The following is a 25,967-nucleotide window of genomic DNA, read 5'->3' as shown; positions in this document are numbered from 1 at the left end:
GGTTCCTTCGGAGTGTTGTGGAAATGGTATTAGATGCTCATGTCACTCTTCACCGGTGACGTCTGCCATGACAGCGAAGATACTTGTATGTATGTGCCAGTCGGTTATGTGGGATGAGCAATGTAAAATACGGAGCCGTGAGAGAGTGGCAGAAAGGAACTATCACGGTGGCACCTGCCGATGGGCATTCTGCCGATGAGGTTACTCGATGAGTTATTTGTCGCCGTGCCCAACGTGTCTACAAGGAACGGTGCACTACTTACAGATATGTAACACGGCGTAAGAACGGTGGCCGTAAAGAAATATCAACCAACAGCGACCAGAGAAGACTGTCAAGCCTTCTCAGTAACAAGCACTTCCAGTATCGAAAGAAATTTCTGCTGTCACCGAATGTGGGTCCATTTTAACTTGGGGTACTGCATATAAGGGACATTTGGATTCATGTAAATGCAACAGACAGGCAATCCTGATGTTAATTAAAACTAGGCTGAAGGAAACTCAGCACATGATCATAGAATCTGTCAACTTACAAAAAGCGTTCGACAGCGTGAATTGGTGCAAAATGTTCGAAATTCTGAAAAAAATTGGAATAAGCTATAAGGCAAGACGGGTAACACACAATATGTTCAAGAAAGAAGAGGAGGCAACTAGAATAGAAGACCGATAATGAAGTACTCGGGTTAAAAAGTGCGTAAGACAGGATCTTTCGCCTCTACAGTTCGATCTTTACATCGAAGAAACAATGACGGATATAAAAGAAAGGTTCATGAGTGGGTTTAAAATTCATTGTGAATGGATATCAGTAATAAGATTTGCTGACGACATACCTATCCTCAGTGGAAGTGAAGAAGAATTACGGGATCTGTTGAATGAAATGAACATGCATCCATACGAGTACAGAAATGGACTGGAAGTAGATGGGAGAAGAATGTTGGTCAAATGGCTCTGAGCGTTATGGGACCCAACTGCTGAGGTCATCAGTCCCCTAGAACTTAGAACTACTTAAACGTAACTATCCTAAGGACATCACACACATCCACGCCCGAGGGAGGACTCGAACCTGCGACCGTAGTGGTCTCGCGGTTCCAGGCTTTAGCGCCTAGAACCGGAAGAATGTTGTCAGCAGTAGGAGAAATAAAAATAGTGAGAAGTTTAGCATCAAAACTGGTAGACGAAGTAAACGAAGTCCATAAATTTTACAACCTTCGAAGCAAAAGAACCCGTAACAGACGAAACAAAGAGGGCGTAAGAAGCCCGCCAGCACAGGCAAAGAGGCATTCCTGGCTAAGAGAAGTCGACGTACCAAACAAAGACCCTAATTCGAGGAAGGTGTATCTGAGAATGTTCGTTTGGAGCACAGCATCGTATAGCAGTGAATCCGTGACTGTGGGAAAGAAGAAACAGAAGACAATGGTAGCATTGGAGCTGTCGTGCTACAGGAAGAGGTTGAAAATTTGGTGGACTAGTGAGCTAAGGAGTGGGAAGGTTCTCTGCAGAATCGGCGAAGAACAGAAAATATGGAGAACAGTATTTATAAGAAGGGACAAGATGATCGCGCATGTGTTCACGCATCAGGTAATAACTTACATAGTACTTGAGAAGGCTCTGGAGGGTCAAAACTGTAGGGCAAGACATATTTTGGAATACATACAACATACAACTGAGGACGTAGGGTGCAAGGTGTTTTACACAGGAGGGAATTCGTGGTAGTTTGCAACAAAGAGAAAAAGGCATCACAAAGGTCCATTGCTTAGAGACTCACTTTGAGCTGTATTCCTTTAGTGGTTATATGGGACAGCATAAGGGCAGTAGCCGACTGGAACCATGTAATGGGATCCGGTAAGTCACGATTCTCCCTGTTTTAAAATGATGGAAGGCGTTGCGTGAACCAACGGCCCTACGAAGAGTTTAAGTCGCAGAGCGTAGTTCAGGCTGGAGATGGTTCTGTGACATTTTGGAGGTGATTATCGAACCATTACATGAACGTACTAATTTAGGATACCGTAACAATGAACCTGGATGTATATTTCAGTATTCTCGGTGAGGAAGTGTTCTGGAAGCAAGTTAGTTTTATTCAGCATTCCAGTAGACCATATTATTCCATACTCTTGTGGCTTTTGTATTTTTCGTTTTTATTTTTTGAGTCATCAGTCTTCTGACTGATTTGATGAGGCCTGCCACGAATTTCTCTACTGTGCCAACTTCTTCATCTCAGAGTAGCACTTTAAAAAAATGTCCTCAATTATTTGCTGAATGTATTCCAATGTCTTTTACTCTCTACAGCTCCCTCTATTTTCATGAAAGTTATTCCGTGTTGTTTCAACAGATCTCCTACCATCTTGCCCCTTCTTCTTGTCAGTGTTTTCCACAAATTTCTTTCCTCTCCGATTCTGAGCGGAGCCTCCTCATTCCTCACCTTATCAGTCTACCTAATTTTCAAAATTCGTCTCTAGCACCACATCTCAAATGCTTCGATTCTCTTCTGTTACGGTTTTCCCACGGCCTATGTTTCACTAACATACAATGCTTTGCTCCAAATGTACATTCTCAGAAAGTTCTTCTTCAAATTAAGATCTATGTTTGATATTAGTGGCCTTTCTTGGCAAGAAATGCCCTTTTTGCCAGTGCTAGTCTGCTTTTTATATCCCCTTGATCAATTCGTCAAGGGTTGTTTTGCTACCTAGATAGAAGAACTCCTTAGCTGCATCTACTTCGTATTCACCAGTCCTCATGTTCAGTTTCTCGTTGTTTTCATTTACTTTTGTCTTTCTTCGATTTACTCTCAACCCAAATTCTGTACTCGCTAGACTGTTCGTTCCATTTAGCATATCATGGTATTCTTTTTCATTTTCTCTGACGATAGCAATATCAATAGTGAATATTATCACTGATATATTTTCACCTTGAATTATAATGCCTTCATTGAACCATTCCTTTATTTCCGTCGTTGCTCCTTCGATGTATATAAATTGCACAGCAGCGGCGAAAGACTACATCCCTGTCTTAAGATCTTTGTAATCCGAGCATTTCGTTCTTGGTCTCCCACTCTTACTTTTCCTTCTTGCCCCTTGTACGTATTGTGTATTACTCATCTTTTCATAGAGCTTAAACCTTATTTTTTTACAGAATTTCGAGCATGTTACACCATTTGACACTGTCGAACGTTTTTTCCAGGTCGACAAATCGTATGAACGTGTCTTGATTTTTCTTCCGTCTTGCTTCCATTATCGGTCACATTACAGAACTGCAACTCTGATGCCTTTACCTTCGGTAAAGACAAATTGATCTTAATTTTCTTTTCCATTTTTCTGTGTACTATTTTTGTCAGCAACTTGGATGCATGAGCTGTCAAGCTGATTGTGCTATACCTCTCGCATCTCTCAGCTCTTTGAGTCTTTAGGATTGTGCGTATTATGTTTTTGCAAAAGTCAGATGTTACATCGCCAGAAATGCATTCTACGCGCTAAACTGTCACATTCCCCAACGATTTCAGAAATTCTGATGGAATGTCATCTATCCCTTCTGCCGTATTAGACCTTAAGTCTTCCAAAGTTTTTTTAAATTCTGATTTTAATACTTGATCCCCTATCTCTTCTATATCAATTCCTGTTACTTCTTCTATCCTGTTATCATATAAGTCGTCCCCCCCGTAGATACCTTCTATGTACTCTTTCCACCTATTTGTTCTGCCCTGTATTTTTCAGTAGAGTTCCCTTTACACTCTTAATGTTAACACCCTTGCTTTTAATTTCATCGATGACTCTTTCACTTTTCTATATAATAGGTCATTCCTTCCGACAATCATTTCTTTTTCTATTTATTCACATTTTTCGTGCAGCCTTTCCTGCACTTCCGATTAATTTCATTCCTAAGTGACTTTTATTTCCGTACTCCTGAATTTGCCTGAACGTTTTTGTACATGCTTCTTTTGTCGATCATCTGAAGTACTTCTTCTGTTACCCATGGTTTCTTCGCAGTTAATCGTCTTTGTATCTATGTTTTTCATTCCAACTTCCTTGATTGCCCTTTTTAGAGATGTTCATTCCTCTTCAACCTATTATAGCAGTATCTACAACCTTAGAGATATTCAAGCATACCTTTTCATTATTTAGTACTTCCATATCCTAGTTCTTTGCGCAATGATTCTTTCTGACTAGTCTCTCAGACTACTAAATTGTGATCTGAATCTATGTCTGCTCCTAGGTACTCCGTACAATCCTGTATGATATTTTGGAATCTCTGCCTGATTTTGATGTAATATAATTTAAATCTTCCTGTACCTTCCAGCCGTTTGCAATTATACCACCTCCTCTTTCGATTCTTGAATAGACTATTCGCTATTCCTAACTAATGTTCATCGCAGAACTCAGTTGGTCTTTCTTCTATTTACTTCCCGGAAAAATACCACATTCTCCTGTAACCCTTCCTTCTACTTCTTCCCCTACAAACACATTCCAATTCCCAGTGACTATTAGATTTTCATCTCCCTTTGTTTACTGAATTATGCGTTCAACATGCTGATGTTCTTTCTCTATCTGTTCATCATCAGCTTGCGACGTCGGCATATATACCTGACCTGTCACTGTCTGTGTTGGCTACCGTTACACCATTTTCTGCTACTGGTTGATATTACCCTATACATATGATACCGGAAATCCTTGTGTTCTTCCCATTTTACTTCATTGATTCCCACCATAGACTGAGCCTTAGAATTTTCCTTTCCATATTTGCTAAATTCCCTACCAAGTTAAGACATCAAACATTCCACGGTCCGACTCGTAGAACGTTGTCCTGTCGTTGGGTATTCAATCTCTTTCTCATGGTCACCTCGTCCTTCGGAGTGCCTTCCAGAAAATCCTATTTTCAACACAATCTCCGTTCCATGCCACGGCTTTACGCCGCCTTACTGGGAAGGCCCGTAGGCCTGCATGGTACCACTGTACTGGTCGATGTCGGAGTCAACGTCTTGCTTCATCAGTAGTTCCACCCATCTGCTTACTGCTTCCAGCGAAGAGATCCTTCATTGCGCCAACAGATTTAGATCGGAAGGTGTGAAATCCGGGCTGTAGAGGAGTAAGAAAGATCAATCCAGTGAAATTTCTGTGAGCATCTATAGCGTGCGCGAACTTGAGTGAAGCCTTATGCTGCTATAGAGTTTGGGGCGACGAGCAGGGTGAAGTTTCTTCAGTTTCCTCATGCTGTGTGCGGCCGGTGGGTGCGCGGGAAATCAGATAGGTTTCCTTGGCATTGTTGTGACTATAGCAGGGGCCTCACCAAGCGACTCGCTGGCATTCATAGGCATTCTGCTAGCGCGAATGAATATCTATGATGCTCTGGTTTTCCACAAAAAGAGACCGAATGACAGCTCTTTTCTTGAAACACATCTTTCTTAAAGACCTAATTTTGATGGCTACGTATAGTGCCACCACCTTGCCGAAACGTCACGAAACTTTACGATGTGATACAGAATATTCCGCGATGTCCCACAAAAAGATCCTTATTTTTCTTGAAGTAATGGTCGGAGAAAAAAAATTGTTGCATTACTTTTTGAACATCATAATCATCATCAGTGTTCTGCCTAAAGGCAGGTATTCACATGGTAGTTCTCCAGGTTGTCCGGTCTTCTGCCATCCTCTTCAGGTCTGCATAATTTCCTCTTCCCTCTATGTCGTCTATCACCTTGTATCTCCTTCTTCCTCTCAGTCTTCTCCCACAAACCAATCCTCCCAAAGCATCTACTAGAAAGCACTCCCTTCTCAATGAATGCCCCAACCAGTTCTTTTTCCTTTGTCTTACAACCTTCAGCAGACATCTTCTCTCACCAACCCCTTCCAATACTCTTTTATTACTCACTCTTTCCATCCAGCTTATTCTCTCCATTCCCCTCCACATCCACATCTCAAATGCTTCTAACCTTTCTCATCCTCTCGTCTCATTGTCCATTTTTCTGCCCCATATAGTGCCACGCTCCAGACAAAATATTTGCCAAGCCTTTTCCTTAGTTCTTTACCTCTTTCTTTTGAATGCCTCCTTCGCTATGGCAATTCGAGTTTTCACCTCCTGGTGATATCTCAAGTCTTCAGTTACTGTGCTTCCGAGATATTTAAATTCACTTACTTGGCTAATGATAGATTGTCCTATTTTAATATAGGACAGTCTGCGTCTTGTATTGATGATCATACTTTTTGTTTTTGCTGTGTTTATTTGCATCCCATATTCCAAACAAGCTTCATTCAGATCTTTCAGCATGTTATTCACAGTCCGCTCACTTTCTGTCACTAATACCATGTCATCAGCAAATCTTATACATTATATTCTCTTTCCACCAATACATATTCCTCTTTTCCCATCTAAGCTTTTCGCAATAATCTCTTCAAGGTATACGTTAAACAACAGTGGGGAAAGGCAACAACCTTGTCTAGCACCTTGTCCAATGCTGCTTACTTCTGACATTTCATTTCCAATCCTTATCCTTACTTTCTGGTGTAAATATAGATTTTGTATCAGTTGTCTCTCTTTCCAATCTACTTCTTTCCTCTTCAAGATATCCATCATCTTGTTCCACTGAACTCCGCCAAAAGCCTTTTCTAAATCTATAAAATAGCAAAGATTTCTCTACCCTCTTCCATATATCTTTCCCCTATAGTTCTTAGCAGGCCAATAGCATCTCTTGTTCCTTTTCCTTTTCTAAATCCGAACTGCTCCTCTCCAATCCCTCTATCCAGTTTGCCGTACAATTTTCTATTCAACACTCTCAGCAAGTTTTAGCTGCATGAGAAATTAGACTGATGGTCCGGTGCTCTTCACATTTTTTGGTGTTTCTTTTTTTCTGTATTGGTATCATAACTGTTGCAGCGAAGTCCTCAGGCCATTCCCCTTTGTCATATATCTCGTTACAGAGGTAGACTAGTTCATTTCATGCCTTGGTTCCCAGACTCTTCCACAGTTCTGCTGGCAAATCATCTATTCCACATGCCTTCATCGCCTTTTCTACTTCTGGTTCCAAGATGGTAAATCCCTTTCCATCTTCCGGCACATATTGCTCCTCTTCAACGTTAATTTCGCTTTGTATTTCACCCCCCTTATACAGACATTCAATATATTCGTGTCACCTTTTCAAAACCTCCCGTGGTTCTTCTGCTAGAGTACCATCCGCTCTTTCTATTTCCAGGTTATTCCTCTTTCTTTTACGTTCAAAAACTATTTCACTAGCCAGTCTATACATCGTTTCATACTTTCCCTCTCTCCCCATTTTCTCTACTTCGTCGCATTTCTGTTTCATCCGTTTTTCTCTTGCTTCCTTTTCTTAATTCATTATTCAGTTTCCTCTACCTCTTTTTTCCTTCTTCAGTTTCTGCTCTTTTCCACTTATTGGACAGGTTTGTTTTATTTAGGATTCCAGTGCACCGTATTATTCCTGACTCTTTTTGTTACAAAACTCAATTTTTTCAACTTAGTCTCCGTTCAATGCGACGGCCTTACGTCACATTACTGAGAGAGCCTATATGCCCGCATGATACTACTGTACTGGTCGATGTCTGAGTCAACGTCTTGTTGAATCAGCATCCAAGGACTGCTTTTCATAGTATGCATCTTTCATTGGGCCAAACAGATGGAAGTCGGAAGGTACCAGATACGGTCTCTCTGGTGGATGAGGAAGACAAGTCCAATGAATGTTTTGTGACCTCCTCTCTGGTGCACAGACTTATGTGAGGCCTTGTTAGGGAGAAGAAGGAGTTCGTTTGCACTTCTGTGGCGACGAACACTGTAGCGTCATTGCTTCAATTTCGTGGGGATATTGAGCTTTGAGCACCCCAACTGGACGACGAGTGGGTCATCATTACCAACAGAAATCTCGAGTTAACCAACGACATGTTAGACTGTGATCCGCTCATCACCTCGAATGAGAGTGACCACACATTAGAACGTTGCAGGGTTCACAACTATGTGTGCCCAGCCAGCACTCAGTGGATCGGACAGGTTTGAGCGACCTTGTTGCGAAGGTGACAGAGGCCTCGCTCATTCGACTCAGTGTGCTATTCGTCACTGACAGGCCTCCGTAAACATTCAGCAGGAGCCTATGAGTTTCTGCGATGCTCCGGTTTTCCACCAAAAGATGCTCAATGACACACTCTGCTGGGAACACAAGTCCGTTACACACACTTTGAACACTACCTGTAGCGCCGCTGCCTATCGGAACTCTATGAAACTATAGTAAATGTAGCAGCTATACTCCAAGATGTTCCACAACATACCTCACATTTTTCTAACCGAAATTGGCCAAGAAAAAAAATATGTTGCGGTACTTACTGAACGCCTCTTGTATGACATTTTGACTCGGATTGTCTGAAATGAATAGGAGCACCCTCAGTCCCGCACAAATGGTCTTGCTCTGAGGAAGGCCACTGTAATAAGGGCGAAACTTCCGTTTTATAGTTTATATTTAAGAACAGACGTTGGGAAAAACGCATTCTTGTACCGAATCACATATGTCTCCAAAAATATTACAGCTAAAATAGTAAAACCTGGGACTGTTATGCAAAACATAATACTTGATGTTCTATTCAGTTTTGTCTCAAAAAGCCCAAAGACGTATATTTTACAAGGATTTGAATTACCATTGTTTCTATAATGCAGCCTTTCTAGTAAACTAATCAAGAAATAAAACTGGAATTTCACAGTTAACACGTGCATAAGAGGCTAATAAAACGTGTGGAACATATTTTTATTTAAGGACATAATTCCTTTGAAATTCATTTTTCTCATTTTTTTGTGGAGAACTTTTCACGAAGAAAAGATGACGGAAAAGTGTTGCACAGGATTATTCAGTAATCAGTTCCTATGAACTATGCCAAATTTCAGAATGTAGCTTTCCTTGGTCCTGGGAAAGGATGCATTATAGCTCAAAAAAGTCAGTTTACAACAATTTTCATTTAAAGGTTTCATTTCAATTTTTCACAACATTGCTATACCTCTAGGGATTGATGCTGTCCATATCCATAATCTTTATTCTCTTCATCGTCTTCCCCTGCCTCCTCTGCCTACGCAACTTTCCCATTTTTTTCTTATCCTGCCTAAGTTTTGTCCAGTCGCGCTTCATCGATGCGTTTGAATATCGTCGATGAGAATGCACCTGGATGGAAGCCTAGTCCCTACAGGCACTTAATTCTGCTGTATTTCCACTTTTTGAACACTAAACAGGCATCGCATGCAGCTACCTTCACGATAGTTGAGGACACAAATACTGTTTTTGGACATGCATTCGAGCTGTCATTTGTATTCTGTGTTTTCCCATATCCACATTTTTCCAGCGGTTTAGGACTGTTTACGTATTTGAAAGTTGGAACATTTCGGACATGTTCTTCTTCTGAGTTCAATAAGGGAGTGACAGCAGCGGAGGTAGCAACAAACATTTGCGCCGTGTGTGAGAATGGTATTCCTGTACCTTTACACGTTAAATTCGACATTTCCTCCATTTTTGGAATATGCATCTACTGTTGCGACGCATTTCTAGCAACACAGGTTGATATAATCAAAACCAAAAATTGAAAATTGTTTGTAGCACGTCGCATTAACAAAACAGGATGCAAATAAAGGAACAAGCAAAGATAACCTTTCTCACAGCCTTCTAGACTCCTCTGCAGTTCTTTCAGAACCTGCGAACGAAAAATAAGGTACTAAAAATTTCCAGCGTGAGATGACGGAGAAGGTGTGAATCACAGAATGGAAGGAGGGGACGTAGCAGGCGCAGACGAACTTTTTTAAAACTTATATCTAGCCTGAATACTATTACGAAAGTTTGTGACATTATTCTTAAAGAATCAACCTAGTAAATTACTAAATATACATGGAAGAATCCTGGAGATACTAAAAGGTATCAGATAGATTATATCATGGTAAGACAGAGATTTAGGAACCAGGTTATAAATTGTAGGACATTTCCAGGGGCAGATGTGGACTCTGACCACAATCTATTGGTCATGAACTGTAGATTAAAACTGAAGAAACTACAAAAAGGTGAGAATTTAAGGAGATGAGACCTGGATAAACTGAAAGAACCAGAGGTAGTGCAGAGTTTCAGGGAAAGCATAAGGGAACAATAGACAGCAATTGGGGAAAGAAATACAGTAGAAGACGAACGGGTAGCTCTGAGGGATGAGGTAGTGAAGGCAGCAGAGGATCAAGTAGATAAAAAGACGAGGGCTAGTAGAAATCCTTGAGTAACAGAAGAAATATCGAATTTAATTGATGAAAGGAGAAAATATAAAAATGTACTAAATAAAGCAGGCAAAGAGGAATAAAAACGTCTGAAAAATGAGATCGACGGGGAGTGAAAAATAGCTAAGCAGGCATGGCTAGAGGACAAATGTAAGGATGTAGAGGCTTATCTCGCTAGGGGTAAGATAGATACAGCCTACAGGAAAATTAAAGAGACCTTTGGAGAAAAGAGAGCCACTTGTATGAATATCAGTAGCTCAGATGGAAACCCAGTTCTAAGCAAAGAAGGGAAAGCAGAAAGGTGGAAGGAGTATATAGAGGGTCTATACAAGGGCAATGTACTTGAGGACAATATTATGGAAATGGAAGAGGATGAAGGTGAAATGGGAGATACGATACTGCGTGAAGAGTTTGACATAGAACTGAAAGACGTGAGTCGAAACAAGGCCCCGGGAGTAGACAACATTCCATTAGAACTTCTGACGGATTCGGAGAGCCAGTCCTGACACAAATCTACCGTCTGGTGTGCAAGATGTACGAGACAGGCGAAATACCCTCAGACTTCAAGAATAATATAATAATTCCAATCCCAAAGAAAGCAGGTGTTGACAGATGTGAAAATTACCGAACTATCAATTTAATAAGTCACAGCTGCAAAATACTAACGCGAATTATTTGCAGACGAATGGAAAAACTGGTAGAAGCCGACCTCGGGGAAGATCAATTTGGATTCCGTAGAAATGTTGGCACACGTGAGGCAATACTGACCTTACGACTTATCTTAGAAGAAAGATTGAGGAAAGGCAAACCTACGTTTCTAGCATTTGTAGACTTAGAGAAAGCTTTTGACAATGTTGACTGGAATACTCATACTCTCTTTCAAATTCTAAAGGTGGCAGGGGTAAAAAACAGGGAGCGAAAGGCTATTTACAATTTGTACAGAAACCAGATGGCAGTTATAAGAGTCGAGGAACATGAAAGGGAAGCAGTGGTTGGGAAGGGAGTGAGACATGTTTGTAGCCTGTCCCCGATGTTATTCAATCTGTATATTGAGCAAGCAGTACGGGATCAAAGAAAAATTCGGGGTAGATATTAAAATCCATCGACAAGAAATAAATACTTTGAGGTTCGCCGATGACATCGTAATTCTGTCAGAGACAGCAAAGGATTTGGAAGAGCAGTTGAACGGAATGCACTGTGTCTTGAAAGGAGGATGTAAGATGAACATCAACAAAAGCAAAACGAGGATAATGGATGAAGTCGAATTAAGTCGGGTGATACTGAGGGGATTAGGTTAGGAAATGAGACGCTTAAAGTATTGAATGAGTTTTGCTATTTGGGGAACAAAATAAATGATTATGGTCGAAGTAGAGAGGATATAAAATGTAGACTGGCAGTGGCAAGGAAAGCGTTTCTGAATAAGATAAATTTGTTAACATCGAGTATAGATTTAAGTGTCAGGAAGTCGTTTCTGAAAGTATTTGTATGGAGTGTAGCCATGTATGGAAGTGAAACATGCACCATAAATAGTTTAGACAAGAAGAGAATAGAAGCTTTCGAAATGTGGTGCTACAGAAGAATGTTGAAGATTAGGTGGGTATATCATGTAACTAATGAAGAGGTATTGAGTAGGACTGAGAAGAATAGAAGTTTGTGGCACAACTTGACTAGAAGAAGGGATCGATTGGTAGGACATGTCCTGAGGCTTCAAGGGATCACCAATTTGGTACTAGAGGGCAGTGTGGAGGGTAAAAATCGTAGAGGGAGACCAAGAGATGAATACACTAAGCAGATTCAGAAGGATGTAGGTTGTAGTACGTACTGGGAGATGTAGGAACTTGCTCAGGATAGATTAGCGTGGAGAGCCGCACTAAACCAGTCTCAGGACTGAAGACCACAACAACAACAACAAATTACTCAATAAAAAAATTCGTATATTTCTACAACTTTTCCCTGTATCTGGTCTTTAAGTATTTTATACAACAGTGTTAATTTCACATACGTACACACCATCAACGCATTAATAAATGATTAGAGTTTCGGTTTTTTGTGACGGATAAATCGGCCACCAGAGCACATTATTGTAATTCGTCTTTAGTTTTGTTACCACGCGTGGTGGGGAGCACTGTTAATGGAATGTCAGATATTGAGTGATCACTCGAAAGAACACAGGAATGACGAGGAATGGAGTGAGGCACCGTTGTCAGCATATGAACAACCTTGAAAGGGGCCTCAGCGTGACTTTCCATTTGGCTGGCTGATCGAATCACGCAATATTCAGATTTATAGGGAGTTCGCATGTGACAGCGGTCGGACGTTGTGTGTGGCTTGAGGTTTTCAGGCGCTAAACAGCGTGGTCATCAGCGCCCAAACGCATAGAAACAGGAACAGATGCGGTGAAGGGACGATTATACAATCGTCACAACATTGTCGTGCTGGAAAATGGCACCATGGTACACATGAGGACGCAGGATTTCGTTATGTTGGGTATCGCCGTCAGGGTTAATTCAGCCACTACCGTTCGTGAACCAAAGTCATACCCGAGAGATCCCTCCACCACGATGTCTGGATTAACACCGCCGTGCCTCTCCAACACATCGATCAGGGTCGTCCTGGGTAGTGCAGAACCACGAATAATCGATGAACAAAGTGTGACGCCATTCGTCAGAAGTTCGTGTATCGGTGTCACGGCACCATTCGAAATGCAGCTGCTGTGAAGCAGACTAACCATGCGATGGCAATTCCCTAGTTCACATGCTGTTAATCTCCGTCCATTGGTGACGCAGACTGTTGGAAGGAGTCCGTTACTTGATACCGGGCACGAATATGGAGGAGTTACAGTGTGCTTGGTGCACAATATGGCTTTCACCTCTAGTGGTTGTCCGACATGGTCGGTCGGAATTTTGACAACTAGTAGAGCTGCACTGACGCTTACATCCAGTTCAACGTCACCTGCAACGGCAGGGGAAGGAGGTTTCTTTCTGTTGGGTGCCGGGGCACGTGGCTATTAGGGGAAACGAACTGGCGGATGTGGCTGCCAAAGATGCATGTTCCCTCCCTCACGTTGTTGTTACTTCCCTTTTGCGTTTTCGTGTTATACGTCAATGGGAAGAGGAGTGGCTGGCAGTCGGTGAAAATAAACAGCACCTGGTCGAGGTCACCACGCGGCCATGGCGTACGTCCTACCAGTCATGCAGGCGGGATGAGGTTCTCCTCTCTCGCCTCCGTATCGGGCACAGTCCCTTAACGCATGGTTTTTTACTCCGGCGGGAGGACCCCCCAATCTGCAGTGCTTGTGGCGTCCACATTACCGTCCGCCACATTTTACTTGACTGTCTTTTATTTTCTGACCAGAGGGCGGTGGTTTTCTTGCCACCGGATTTGCCCTCTATTTTGCAAGACGACGCAACGACTGTGGTTAAGATCTTACGGTTTTGTGTCCTGTACAATTTGTTGCTTCGGATTTTAGGGAGAGGATTTTAATGCGCTGCTGGGTGACTGGCTCACCCAGGTTTTAGGTAAGAGGTCCGCCAGTCACGTTTACCTATTTGTTTCACTTCGATTTCTGTTGTCTTTTCCTTGTGTTTCCTTTCCTTTTTCAGGGCGTTTCTTTTCCTCTTGTTTTGTCTCTGTATGTGAGGATTTGGAACTGCGCGAGGCCTGTGTCTTTTAGCCGTTCTCCTTGTTCGCTGTCCGCCTTCGTCCCTTCACTGCATCTGTTCCTGTTTCTATGCGTTTGGGCGCTGATGACCACGCTGTTTAGCGCCTGAAAACCTCAAGCCACACACAACGTCCGACCGCTGTCACATGCGAACTCCCTATAAATCTGAATATTGCGTGATTCGATCAGCCAGCCAAATGGAAAGTCACGCTGAGGCCCCTTTCAAGGTTGTTCATATGCTGACAACGGTGCCTCACTCCATTCCTCGTCATTCCTGTGTTCTTTCGAGTGATCACTCAATATCTGACATTCCATTAACAGTGCTCCCCACCACGCGTGGTAACAAAACTAAAGACGAATTACAATAATGCGCTCTGGTGGCCGATTTATCCGTCACAAAAAACCGAAACTCTAATCATTTATTAATGCATTGATGGTGTGTACGTTTGTGAAGTTAACACTGATACCTGACCATGACTTGTGGGTGCTTTATTGCTTCTGTCAGACAGTCTGCATGCTATGAAGTCTGGAAGAATTTCTGTAACAAGAAATTGCTGTAACTATTGAAAGTATACCTATCTCATTTGAAAGGAACACACGAGTACTGAGTACAACACATTGTCTTACGACACAAAAATATGCGTGTTCCAATAAGGTAGCACATAATGAGCATTTTTCCTTCTTTTTAATACTGTTTACTCATTGTCTTTATTCAAGATACACTAAGAATCCTAGAAAGTGCATAACTACTATCACTAATCTACTATTACTGCTACTACTACCACTTAGCCAAACCGCCGTATTAAAAGCATTAAACGAAACATGTTTGATAGAATATCGTTTATTTTGAAGGTAAATTTAGAGAACAATTTCGTATGTCCAGCCCTCACTAAATGTTCGTAGATTCAGTTTTTAAAAGACTGCGTTGCTCATTTGTCAGATTCAGCGGCTATTCGCTATAATGAAAGCGTAAATGAATACCAATGTTGAACATATATGACTGATTACAATAGTGCTCCAGATCTGGATGCGAACTTGTATCTTTGTTTTAATTATACAGTTCTCTCAACGAATGAACTTTTCTGGTCCGCTTCTCAGCCGGCCTGAAAGCCTTCTATCTTACAGCGTTTACCTATCTTTCAAATAAAATATAAGTTTTGTCTTCGTTAACGTTGTGACGATTTTCGTAGGAAAATGAACTTGCCAAATCGTTATATCGAAAAGACATTATTAGTCGATTCATAAACGAGTTTTCAACTTGGCAGCTTCAAAATACCCATGAAGAGACATACAGTTCCCATTTCCAACTTCAGAAGTCTTCGTTTCTCTAACTTAGCTTGTTGAGATATACTCTTCTTTATCTTGCAAACTGGAACTTGTCCTTCTTCATAGCTAGATATTTTTCCTTATTACTTTTACCCGTTCTCTGATGAGAGAAGATGGAGCCTGCTTATGACGGAAATGCCACATAATTTATAACGGACTAATAAGCGTGGAAAAACACTCAGTAACGGACATCACCTCATTTTCAAAAAGATACTTTTAAGGGTCGTGATGCATCTGTGACAATCTGCTATGGCTCGAGACCCCAGGGCTATTATAAAATGTACAGAGGAGGGAATTTATCGCCCGAAGCACTGCAGATCACTGCGAGTAGCTCCATTTGTTAGAACGCCAGCAAAGTATGCACTTTAAGATGGCATTGTGCGGTATGGCGGGGAGGGGACCCGTGATGGGTGGTGATGGCTAGGGGAAGGAAAACTGGAGTAGCTACGTAAGTGAAACATATTTCCACGTCTGTCTATCTCAAAGACTTTGCAATATTGCAATTCTCTCTCTCTCTCTCTCTCTCTCTCTCTCTCTCTCTCTCTGTTCCTCTCGGTCTCTCTCTTCCTCTAGAGAGAGAGAGAGAGAGAGAGAGAGAGAGAGAGAGAGAGAGAAACAGTCAGACAGACCAGACAGACAGACAGACAGAGAGAGAATATAGATGTAAGTAAAATAACAAGAATATTGTGCTACACACGAAAATGAATATTTTAATCGCAGAACAGTTGAAAATTTTCTTAAACTTGCTTAAAAATGTTTGCTAACGAATTAAATTTCTATTTAACAAAACATTTTTTTTTGCGTCGTCAGTCTACTGACTGGTTTGATGCGGCCCGCCACTAATTCCTTTCCTGTGCTAACCTCTTCATCTCAGAGTAGCACTTGCAAGCTACGTCCTCAATTATTTGCTTAACGTATTCCAGTCTCTGCCTTCCTCTACAGTTTTTGCCCTCTACAGCTCCCTCTAGTACCATGGAAGTCATTCCCTCATGTCTTAGCAGATGTCCTACCATCCTGTCCCTTCTCCTTACCAGTGTTTTCCACATATTCCTTTCCTCTCCGATTCGGCGTAGAACTTCCTCATTCCTTACCTTATCAGTCCACCTAATTTTCAACATTCGTCTATAGCACCACATCTCAAATGCTTCGATTCTCTTCTGTTCCGGTTTTCCCACAGTCCATGTTTCACTACCATACAATGCTGTACTCCAGACGTACATCCTCAGAAATTTCTTCCTCAAATTAAGGCCAGTATTTGATATTAGTAGACTTCCTTGGCCAGAAATGCCTTTTTTGCCATAGCGAGTCTGCTTTTGATGTCCTCCTTGCTCCGTCCGTCATTTTACTGCATAGGTAGCAGAATTCCTTAACTTCATTGACTTCGTGACCATCAAGTTAAGTTTCTCGCTGTTCTCATTTCTACTACTTCTCATTACCTTCGTCTTTATCCGATTTACTCTCAAACCATATAGTGTACTCATTAGACTGTTCATTCCGTTCAGCAGATTATTTAATTCTTCTTCACTTTCACTCAGGATAGCAATGTCATCAGCGAATCGTATCATTGATATCCTTTCACCTTGTATTTTAATTCCACTCCTCAACCTTTCTGTTATTTCCATCATTGCTTCCTCGATGCACAGATTGAAGAGTAGGGGCGAAAGGCTACAGCCTTGTCTTACACCCTTCTTAATACGAGCACTTCGTTCTTGGTCGTCCACTCTCATTATTCCCTCTTGGTTGTTGTACATATTGTATATGACCCGTCTCTCCCTATAGCTTACCCCAACTTTTTTCAGAATCTCGAACAGCTTGCACCATTTTATATTGTCGAACGCTTTTTCCAGGTCGACAAATCCTATGATCGTGTCTTGATTTTTCTTTAGCCTTGCTTCCATTATTAGCCGTACCGTCAGAATTGCCTCTCTCGTGCCTTTACTTTTCCTAAAGCCAAACTGGTCGTCACGTAGCGCATTCTCAATTTTCTTTTCCATTATTCTGTATATTATTCTTGTAAGCAGCTTCGATGCATGAGCCGTTAATCTGATTGTGCGATAATTCTCACACTTGTCAGCTCTTGCCGTCTTCGGAATTGTGTGGATGATGCTTTTCCGAAAGTCAGATGGTATGTCGCCAGACTCATATATTCTACACACCAACGTGAATAGTCGTTTTGTTGCCACTTCCCATAATCATTTTAGAAATTCTGATGGAATGTTATCTATTCTTTCTGCCTTATTTGACCGTAAGTCCTCCATAGCTCTTTTAAATTCCGATTCTAATACTGGATCCCCTATCTCTTCTAAATCGACTCCTGTTTCTAATTCTATCACATCAGACAAATCTTCACCCTCATAGAGGCTTTCAATGTATTCTTTCCACCTATCTGCTCTCTCCTCTGCATTTAACAGTGGAATTCCCATTGCACTCTTAATGTTGCCACCGTTGCTTTTACTGTCACCAAAGGTTGTTTTGACTTTCCTGTATGCTGAGTCTGTCCTTCCGAAAATCATGTCTTTTTCGATGTCTTCACATTTTTCCTGAAGCCATTTCGTCTTAGCTTCCCTGCACTTCCTATTTATTTCATTCCTCAGCGACTTGTATTTCTGTATTCCTGATTTTCCCAGAACATGTTTGTACTTCCTCCTTTCATCAATCAACTGAAGTATTTCTTCTATTACCCATGGTTTCTTCGCAGCTACCTTCTTTGTACCTATGTTCTCCTTCCTAACTTCTGTGATGGCCCTTTTTAGAGATGTCCATTCCTCTTCAACTTTGCTGCCTACTGCGCTATTCCTTATTGCTGTATCTATAGCGTTAGAGAACTTCAAACGTATCTCGTCATTACTTAGAACTTCCGTATCCCACTTCTTTGCGTATTGATTCTTGCTGACTAATGTCTTGAACTTCAGCCTACTCTTCATCACTACTATATTGTGATCTGAGTCTATATCTGCTCCTGGGTACGCCTTACAATCCAGTATCTGGTTTCAGAATCTCTGTCTGACCATGATGTAGTCTAATTGAAATCTTCCCGTATCTCCCGGCCTTTTCCAAGTATACCTCCTCCTCTTCGGATGCCTTTGCTGATTATTTATCAAAATTTAGGCTGTGGCGTGGATCGAACCCGGGACCGAAGACGTTTTGATTATGAATCAAAGAGGCTGCCCCTAGACCACGGGTACACACCCACTGTAATTCAAATATGCACAGTAATTAGTCTATCTATTTAGTGCCATAGTAATATCTTGTGGTCTACTATCCAAGATATACATTTGTATTAATTAAAGGCAGCAAATTCTCAATGAATATATAAATAGTGCATTTTTCTGTTTCGAATCGATCCTACAGGCTGATGGTACAAGAAGCCAAATTATAAGGAAAAATGTACTTGCTATTTTCTTTGAATTTCCACTAACAGATTAGCTGTGAACTGTGAATAAAATTGTTCTACTAAGACGTAGCAATTGTCAAGAACAAAATCAATCGTGTAATAAGTTAATTTGCTAGTCTTTGAAGTTACGTGATTAAGCTGAAATAGCACTCTTACACGCTTGCTTAAGCAATAGGATTCAGTTACTATGATTGTAAGTCTAATTGCTGGCTTTCGTATCTTAACAAACTCCTTCAACAATAAGTCAGTTAAATTTTATTTAATATGCATTTCAGCCTAAATATGAAAAAGATACGGTTGAAATAATATGACTGCCACAAGGAAGCAGAATTTGTAAAAAATATACTTAAATAACTGGGAACAATTGCATAGCATCATTATAAATTTATACTTTGGTGCAGTTTATATTCACTGCATCATAATATGAGATTATCAGTGACATTTTGAATACAATCCTACATTATTTTAAGGGACATCATACATCGTTTATTAAAAAATCTAACAACAGAAGAAAACACATGGTTATATCATGTTAATAATCTTCACACATAAACAATTAGATACTAGCAAATTTGTGACAGTCCACATGTTGTGATGCAGTTCTCAGAATAATTACCAAAATACATCGAAAAATCGGCTCTGGCTTGGTATCGTTATCTGCATTTGGTAGACTTTTATTTTGATGTGCAGTGTTTCTTCTACTTTTGAATAATAAAACACCAATTTATGTATGTTACAATCACATACTTCTCTAGTAAATTTTATAGAATAGCTACCATTACTTTCAGTTAATGCGATATCGGCAAAGATAAAGCAAAAATATTAATTCACTTAAGCATCTCGTAAAAAAACCACAGAGTCTACACAGCGGTTCTGATAAAATTTCAAAGAAATTCTCAAATTCAGGGATGGTGTTAATAACGTAACAGCGTCGACATGTACTTTACAATGCTGAACTACTTCATTTTGACAAACTTTTGAAAACTTTGTAATCTTACGAGTTTGCTTCGGAGTTTAAATAAGAGAATGTGTTGAGGAATTTCGTAAATCAGTTCTTCGCATCTGGTCTGATACATGAGACCACAGTTGCACACAGCAATAGAATTAATGTAACTGTCTATGTTATTTAATTTAGTATAGTATTTTGTGAATACAGTGTATTATTTTATCTTGTGTTTCACTTATAAGCTACTGTTCCAATTAAACGGCACCTTGGCAAGGATAAAGGTTCTGTGTTACAAATTATATCAAAGGTCCAGTACGAACCAAAGCTTTGGAATTATTCAAACAATGAAGCCCGATGAAGAAAAATCACTCACGTTGAAAAATCACTCACAGTACAATTTACAATGAACGGACCATATGCAAAAAGCCATTGTCAAGTGCACAAAGTTTGCATAAACTGATCACATACTATTGTCATTAATTATTATTATTTGCTTGATCTTCGATTTACTCACACCAGACAGGAATAGCCACTAGAAATCAAACTTGCTTTCACATTCGGGGGGCGAACACATCAATTCTGTGTTCTTCCTTTCGGCTTGAGCGTCAGCCGAGGTGTATTTATTACGGCTATGGATTCTGTGCTTGTTGACAAGTTAGTTGAGACTGTTACACATTATGTCGATGATCTTTTGATAGCCACTAAGACTTGGAATGAAAATCTTGACACGCTTGAATTTGCTTCAACTCTCACTAATATACCTTCCAGCTTTTTACTTTTGAAAACGTTTCTTGAAGTACTGAAACCCAAATTGTCAAAGTCTTGGTGGTTTAAAATTTTGTACTTAAACATACTTCTAGTCATAAATTACTGTATCTTTTTCATGTTTCCTTACTGTTACATGGTCGTGAAATACACTCTTCTGGAACTCTGATTGCGTCTCTCTTCCGCAAAACCTCAATTCACACGAAAACAAGATCTGGTGGGATGTACACAGGAAAAATCGGTTGAATTTCGTTTATATTATGTGGCGCATCATGAGTAAAACAATAAGAACTCATTGTGGCCGTAGATGAATTTTCATTCTGGCCAACGAAACTATCTGATATGAGCCTAACTTCTTTGTCCACCATTCTTAGTGTTACACAGGCGATCATATACTACAGATGCAGTTTTATTTGTTCCTTCTGAGACATCACTTTCCTTCCACACATAAAGAAACATTTTGTGTTGAATGTCCTGCACAGACAGTGAAAATGTATTAGTGCAATGATCTTGAATAACATGCAAGTTGATCACGTACTTTGAACGTAAATATTTTTGTCTGCAGATATATGAAAACTACAGTACTCTTTTTTCTGGTGTTTTTACAATGTCATAGACTGCCTTAGTTCTTAGTTTATGTATCTTTAGCTCAGAAGTAATTTGGGTACTTTCATTGTCAGAGTAAGTTATCTTAAGGTTTTCTTGGAATATACTGCTCTTGGAATGTGGATCCATTGCTGGAGTTCCAATCCAAAGTTAAAATTCTGGTTTATAAAGGTACAGAAGTAAGCCGTCTTAACTTTTAGATCAGCAGCGACAGAATCACTGTATCGTTTCGATAATTTTGCAGCATTCAGATCAGATGAAAGATACTATCAAGGTGTAAAAAAAACCGACAATGGTGTAGTTTAGCAGTATGTAAATTTTCTAAGAACCATGCCATATATTGTTTCCACGATTCAAATGCCTTTCTTTTACGGTCACCACCTGAAAGCTCTCAAGGAGTTAAGCCAGTTACAAAATGTTTTTTTTATACATTCGTTGCACTATGTCCTTAGATAAACTTAGTATACCAAGAAATGTGTCTCTACAAACTGGAATTACCACTGAATTCTTATTTGGAGCCAGCACAGGTTTCTTCACATAATATTAATATTATTACATTTGATTACAGTACCTTACTTTATCTTAGTCTTTCAGGAGAAACTGCTGTAGTGTACTCCAAAATCAGACAGTGCTGTATAGTTTTCTTTGAAGTAGCATTTAAAGTTGCATGGATTATGTCATGACTGGTTAGTGACCTGCGTTGGAAGCTGCAGATAGCTGGCGACAGGAAGGGAGACTTGGTGGCTTGCAGCATGAGTGCCAAAAAGAAAAATTAACTAATAATGTTTCTGCTCATCTGAATGTGTATAGTAACCAAAAGAACTAAAGAAAATATATTACTTAATTATTCTTACCTCTGCAGTTTATTCTCATTTACTTTCCAATTTACTTCATCTCTAACTGACTTACTTGCTCTTGTACGCCGTATTACACGGGTAGATTTCATACTTCCATCCATCTTCAAGCTTTTTTTAAAATTCACTTAAAGGACAATGATACTTTCACCGTTAGGGAAACAGCACAGATTAACGGAAAAGCTTCAAACCTGACAATCACATAGTCTACTTACGCAACAATGAGCTCAGCGTTCACCTAATCCTACTCTGCCAACATTCCCAAACAGAACGTCTCTTCTGAAACATTTTTAAAATAAACCTCAAAGTAACCAACTTCTAAAACTAACATTTTCAATTAACAATGATTTTAAAGTACCTTTTACAAACATTAAAGTGTAACAATTATAAAATACTTCTTGTATAGGGCTTGTAGTTGCTCTTGTATTATCGGACATAGCTAGTTTTGATATGGGCAGTACATGATCAGCCATGTTTCTGACATAATATACACATGAAACGTTTTGTTAATAATGTCCGATATTAAAGGTACTTTTAAGGCACTTACGGCCAATTTTGTTGAATAAAAAGTATAGCAAGATACTTTTGGCTGCCAATAGTCACGAAATTCAGTGCTAACTGTTTCTTATTTTTGTTAAAGTGGACATAGCCAGTTCAGATTCTGGTCCCCTCATACGTAAACTCAGAACCTAAATATTTTATTTAAATTGAGGTGATAGTAAGCAAAGTGATGTAAGTAACAAAACTGAATATGTGGAAATATGTGCACCTGTTGAAGTGGTGAACTCAGTTTATCTGATGGTAAATGGACATTGGTGTATGAGGTGGTCTGAACTGCTTCCTTGGGATTATTTGAAGAAGTTTTTAACAAGAATGCCAAGAAGTGCAAGTGAGCATACATCTCCTTGATTCAAAATATTTTGTAAGCTGATGTGATCAGATGATTTGGTGCAGTAGAATTTGACAGTTTGGAGTCTGTTTCCGCTTTCAGAACATTTAAATAGAAGTGTCAACAAGGGGAATATATTAAGAATGAACAGACAAGCAATTAAAATGATAGCTATGCTGATGTATGTACTCCAAGGTCCTTAGTCAGTAATGACCCTCATTGCATTTTATGAAAACGCAGGGGGTCACAACAGAACGAAAACACCATAACGTTTTGGATGTATATGTTAAAATAAAACTAACTGTAGAATATAACTCACTGATTTCGTGCCTCTCCTGTATGGAGTATATTATTAGACTACCCTCAACAATCTCTTGAATTTTGAGTCCATTGTCCAAATGATCAAAGCCAATATACTCAGTCAGAGTGATAATACACTTAAATGTACTATCACCAGCTGCCATAACAGGAAAAGACCAGAATTTGCAGTAGTTACTTCCATTTGTGACGATAATTTACCACCCACTCTATAAAAATACTAATCACAAATCAAAAAAATCTCTTAAGAAACCTGGGTGCACGACAGGCAAAATGTCATTTTTTCAGATAAATCCAGCTTCTGGTTACAGCATCGTGATGCTCGAATCCCTGTTTGGCGACATCGCAGTGAACACATATTGGAAGCGTGTATTCGTCATCGCCATACTGGCGTGTCACCCGGCGTGATGGTATGGGGTGCCATTGGTTACACGTATCGGTCACCTCTTGTTCGCATTGATGCAACTTTGAACAGTGGACGTACATTTCAGATTTGTTACGCCCCTTGGATCTAACCTTCATTCGATCCCTACGAAAACCTACATTCCAGCAGGATAATGCACGACCTCATGTTGCAGGCCCTGTAAGAACCTTTCTGGATACAGAAGATGTGCGACTGCTGCCCTGGACAGCACATTCTCCAGATCTCTCACCAATTGAAAACATCTGGTCAATGGTGGCCGAGCAACTGGCTCGTCACAATACGCCAGTCACTACGCTTAATGAACTGTGGTATCGTGTTGAAGCTGCATGGGCAGCTGTACCTGTACACGCCATCCAAGCTCTGTTTGGCTCAATGCCCAGGCGTATCAAGGCCGTTATTACTGCCAAAGGTGGTTGTTCTGGGTACTGATTTCTCAGGATCTATGCAACCAAACTGCGTGAAAATATAATCACATGTCAGTTCTAGTATAATATATTTGTCCAACGAATACCCGTTTACCATCTGCATTTCTTCTTTGTGTACCAATTTTAATGGCCAGTAGTGTAGTATCGTTTAGTGGAGCCTATAGTACCAATTTTAATGGCCAGTAGTGTAGTATCGTTTAGTGGAGCCTATAGTACGATTCCGAATCTTAATGCCCCGTTTGTCGTCAAATGCTTTTTTATTATATTTTTCATTGCTCATTGGTCTGAATAATTCTCAGGGGCCATGGCAAAAGTTTTAACAAGTGTTCGCTGACCGCTTACTTTCTTAATACTATTACAAGGGTAATTCCAGTAGCAAGTAATTGATTGTTTTTTCGCAGTATGACTCAAATTTTCCCCATTTCGAATGTATATTAGCACAAGTGTGACATAACCGCCCAACTCCTCATGATTCGTGCTGCTGCGTTACTCTGGGGATGATACTTAGATATAAGTACTTGCTTCAACCCAGCGTTACTCAAGAACTCTTAGAACTCGTGATTGATAAACTGTGATACTTAATGAGATTAAAGCCATTTCGGTAGACCCATAGCGAAATAGTCCTTCGATAAACACCTGATGATTCTTCTATTAGTGACAAACTGCAAGGTGTGCAAGCATAGCAATTTGGATCAGTATTTTAGAACTATGAAGACAATCCTCAACACGAATCTCCCCCCCCCCCCCCCCCCAATATGTGCTGTCTCAGCTAAATCTCCATTCACCCACTCGCAATTACACAAACGAAATACACTGCTAAGTTCACATCCAAGCAACAAACAGAAAGAAATCTAGAGCGCAAAAACTATACCAGATACATACTGATAAAATGAAAACGTATTGGGAGGATGAGAATATTACAGCTAACGGGTGGTTCTAATGTGCTCTCATATGAGTCGAAGTGTATAGTAATAACAATAATGTTTCTGGAAGAGTAATTTTACGTGCTTTTAAGGACTGAACTAAGTAATAATAATAATAAAAATAGTAATACGACATAAAACAAAGGAAACTTCTACTATTGACGGTATTCTAATTTTCTGGAAAGATCATAGTATTAAGAGTGTTGGGCTATAGTACAAACTTAGAACGCGGCAAAAATAAAAAGCATTCCGAGTCACATGGAACCAGTATTACAGTAACACAATATCACGCAAGGCGCAGTTACGACGTGACAAGGCAGTTCTTTTTCCGAATGTATGCCGCTCATAAGAGGTCTTACAGGAATTTTTTTCGGCCGCAGCGATGTCGGATAAAGCATAAGATTCGGGAAGAGGTCGGACCTCAACAAACTCGTTCATGTCACTGTCAGTCTTAGTGATTGCGCGGTAACTACTACCGAACGCTCTGCGTATTCTGCTTTCCTTTGCGTTGCGTGTTGCTCGTTGTTCTCTTTCCTATTTATGAAATAAGTGAGGAGACTAATTTGGAGCCAACTCAGCTTTCGAGTTCGCCTCCCCAACACTAGAATGGTCTTCGACCCCTATGGCAATGCGTCAGTTTTACTTCCCCAGAAGCACAAATCACTTACGTAGGCTACCAACCTTGCGAGAGGGAGACGAGTGTGTCTTCCCACAACACTCCTCTCCCCTCCAGCAGTCTGTGTTCACGTCCCTGGGGCCCAGTAGGTTTAGTTTACAATGACCTGGTCGAGCTGTTGTTGAGGGATGGTTCAAATGGTTCAAATGGCTCTGAGCACTATGGGACTTAACATCTGAGGTCATCAGTCGCCTAGAACTTAGAACTACTTAAACCTAACTAACCAAAGGACATCACAAACATCCATGCCCGAGGCAGGATTCGAACCTGCGACCGTAGCAGTCCCGCGGTTCCGGACTGTAGCGCCTAGAACCGCACGGCCACCGCGGCCGGCTGTTGAGGTATGCCTGTATTTCTGGTCATGTAATGCACGTCAGTCTGCCATCCTTCTACTTCAGATTTTGGATACGGAAAGTGGTCGGGTTAGTCGGGGTAGAACCTTCAGTGGATTCTTGCTTTCCGTCAGCAATAAAGGTGAATAAAAGGGTGTGTATTATGTTGCACTCCAGCAAGTAGTTAGGAACTTATTCTGCTTTCTAAAA

This window comes from Schistocerca gregaria, chromosome 4 (genome assembly GCF_023897955.1).
Source record: "Schistocerca gregaria isolate iqSchGreg1 chromosome 4, iqSchGreg1.2, whole genome shotgun sequence".
In the NCBI taxonomy this organism is placed as follows: domain Eukaryota; kingdom Metazoa; phylum Arthropoda; class Insecta; order Orthoptera; family Acrididae; genus Schistocerca; species Schistocerca gregaria.
This window is presented reverse-complemented; position numbering follows the sequence as displayed.